The sequence below is a fragment of the Canis aureus genome, unplaced genomic scaffold (genome assembly GCF_053574225.1).
Source record: "Canis aureus isolate CA01 unplaced genomic scaffold, VMU_Caureus_v.1.0 ptg000267l_RagTag, whole genome shotgun sequence".
Classification (NCBI taxonomy): Eukaryota; Metazoa; Chordata; class Mammalia; order Carnivora; family Canidae; genus Canis; species Canis aureus.
This window is the reverse complement of record NW_027554520.1, coordinates 8,492-11,731: the sequence shown is the minus strand read 5'-3', so window position 1 is coordinate 11,731 and position 3,240 is coordinate 8,492. Positions and strand designations below refer to the sequence as shown.

The window sequence follows — 3,240 nt, the reverse complement described above, 5'->3', positions numbered from 1 at the left end:
GCAATAGTACACCTCCTATTTCTACACGAAACCGGATCCAACAACCCCTCAGGAATCACATCAGACTCAGACAAAATTCCGTTTCACCCCTACTACACAATTAAAGATATCCTAGGAATCCTACTCCTGCTCCTAGTCTTAATATCACTAGTTTTATTTTCACCAGACCTATTAGGAGATCCAGACAACTACACCCCTGCAAACCCCCTAAACACCCCTCCACATATCAAACCTGAATGATACTTCCTATTCGCCTATGCCATCCTACGATCTATCCCTAATAAATTAGGAGGTGTACTCGCCCTAGTATTCTCCATCCTAATTTTAGCATTCATTCCATTCCTCCACACATCTAAGCAACGCAGTATAATATTCCGACCCCTCAGCCAATGCCTATTCTGACTTTTAGTCGCCGATCTTCTCACTTTAACTTGGATTGGAGGACAGCCAGTTGAACACCCTTTCATCATTATCGGACAGGTCGCCTCAATTCTATATTTCACCATCCTATTGATTCTAATGCCAACAATTAGCGTTATCGAAAATAATCTTCTAAAATGAAGAGTCTTTGTAGTATAATCATTACCTTGGTCTTGTAAACCAAAAATGGAGAGTAGTCGCCCTCCCTAAGACTCAAGGAAGAAGCTCTTGCTCCACCATCAGCACCCAAAGCTGAAATTCTTCTTAAACTATTCCCTGACACCCCCTACATTCATATATTGGACCACCTCTACTGTGCTATGTCAGTATCTCCAAAAAATCCTTCTTTCCCTCCCCTATGTACGTCGTGCATTAATGGCTTGCCCCATGCATATAAGCATGTACATGATATTATATCTTTACATAGGACATGTCTAGTCCAATTCCACAACCCATTGATCCTCAACAGTAACTAGATGCATATCACTTAGTCCAATAAGGGCTTAATCACCATGCCTCGAGAAACCATCAATCCTTGCCTGTAATGTCACTCTTCTCGCTCCGGGCCCATGCTAATGTGGGGGTTACTATCATGAAACTATACCTGGCATCTGGTTCTTACCTCAGGGCCATGACTCTATTTATTCCAATCCTACTAATTCTCGCAAATGGGACATCTCGATGGACTAGTGACTAATCAGCCCATGATCACACATAACTGTGGTGTCATGCATTTGGTATCTTTTATTTTTAGGGGGGGAATCTGCTATCACTCATCTATGACCGCAACGGCACTAACTCTAACTTATCTTCTGCTCTCAGGGAATATGCCCGTCGCGGCCCTAATGCAGTCAAATAACTTGTAGCTGGACTTATTCATTATCATTTATCAACTCACGCATAAAATCAAGGTGCTATTCAGTCAATGGTTTCAGGACATATAATTCTAGGACACACGTGTGTACACGTACGTACACGTGTGTACACGTACGTACACGTGTGTACACGTACGTAACACGTGTGTACACGTACGTACACGTGTGTACACGTACGTACACGTGTGTACACGTACGTACACGTGTGTACACGTACGTACACGTGTGTACACGTACGTACACGTGTGTACACGTACGTACACGTGTGTACACGTACGTACACGTGTGTACACGTACGTACACGTGTGTACACGTACGTACACGTACGTACACGTACGTACACGTGTGTACACGTACGTACACGTGTGTACACGTACGTACACGTGTGTACACGTACGTACACGCGCAAGACATTAAGTTAACTTATACAAACCCCCCTTACCCCCCATAAACTCATGTCATCTATTATACACTTATTTATGTCCTGCCAAACCCCAAAAACAGGACTAAGTGCATACAATACTCACAAGCTTTATTTAAATTGTATACAAATGTATTGCTACTCTAGTTAACTTAACACAACAGTCTTACACGCATTCGATCTCGTGGTCTATCTATAGATAGCATCCCCTTTTTTTTTCCTCTCATATTTACTATGTATTTTATTTATTATACACACTACAATTTCAGTATAAGTTAATGTAGCTTAATTAATAAAGCAAGGCACTGAAAATGCCAAGATGAGTCGCACGACTCCATAAACACAAAGGTTTGGTCCTAGCCTTCCTATTAGTTCTTAGTAGACTTACACATGCAAGTCTCCACGCCCCAGTGAGAATGCCCTTAAAATCAGCAGTGATCTAAAGGAGCAGGTATCAAGCACACTCTTAAGTAGCTCATAACACCTTGCTAAGCCACACCCCCACGGGATACAGCAGTGATAAAAATTAAGCCATAAACGAAAGTTTGACTAAGCCATACTAAAAAGGGTTGGTAAATTTCGTGCCAGCCACCGCGGTCATACGATTAACCCAAACTAATAGGCCCACGGCGTAAAGCGTGTTTAAGATACCTTTGCACTAAAGTTAAAACTTAACTAAGCCGTAAAAAGCTACAGTTACCATAAAATAGACCACGAAAGTGACTTTATAATAATCTGACTACACGATAGCTAAGACCCAAACTGGGATTAGATACCCCACTATGCTTAGCCCTAAACATAGATAATTTTACAACAAAATAATTCGCCAGAGGACTACTAGCAATAGCTTAAAACTCAAAGGACTTGGCGGTGCTTTATATCCCTCTAGAGGAGCCTGTTCTATAATCGATAAACCCCGATAAACCTCACCACCCTTTGCTAATTCAGTCTATATACCGCCATCTTCAGCAAACCCTCAAAAGGTAGAATAGTAAGCACAATCATTTTACATAAAAAAGTTAGGTCAAGGTGTAACTTATGGGGTGGGAAGAAATGGGCTACATTTTCTACCCAAGAACATTCCACGAACGTTTTTATGAAATTAAAAACTGAAGGAGGATTTAGTAGTAAATTAAGAATAGAGAGCTTAATTGAATAGGGCCATGAAGCACGCACACACCGCCCGTCACCCTCCTCAAGTAATAAGACACAACCATAACCATATTAACTTAACTAAGACACAAGAGGAGACAAGTCGTAACAAGGTAAGCATACCGGAAGGTGTGCTTGGATTAATCAAAGTGTAGCTTAACTAAAGCGTCTGGCCTACACCCAGAAGATTTCATTACTTATGACCACTTTGAACAAAAGCTAGCCCAACTAACCCCAAACTTAAGTATCACAGACATATAAAGTAAAACATTTAGTTAAATAATAAAAGTATAGGAGATAGAAATTTTAATTGGAGCGATAGAGATAGTACCGTAAGGGAATGATGAAAGACATCTTAACAGTATTAAACAG

The 3,240-nt window shown here is 40.8% G+C and overlaps 1 pseudogene; it reads left to right on the top strand.

Annotated features, from left to right (window-relative positions):
• The first annotated feature begins 2,059 nt into the window (after positions 1-2,059).
• On the top strand, positions 2,060-3,014 carry LOC144309939 (18S ribosomal RNA; annotated as a pseudogene).
• The last annotated feature ends 226 nt before the right edge of the window (positions 3,015-3,240 follow it).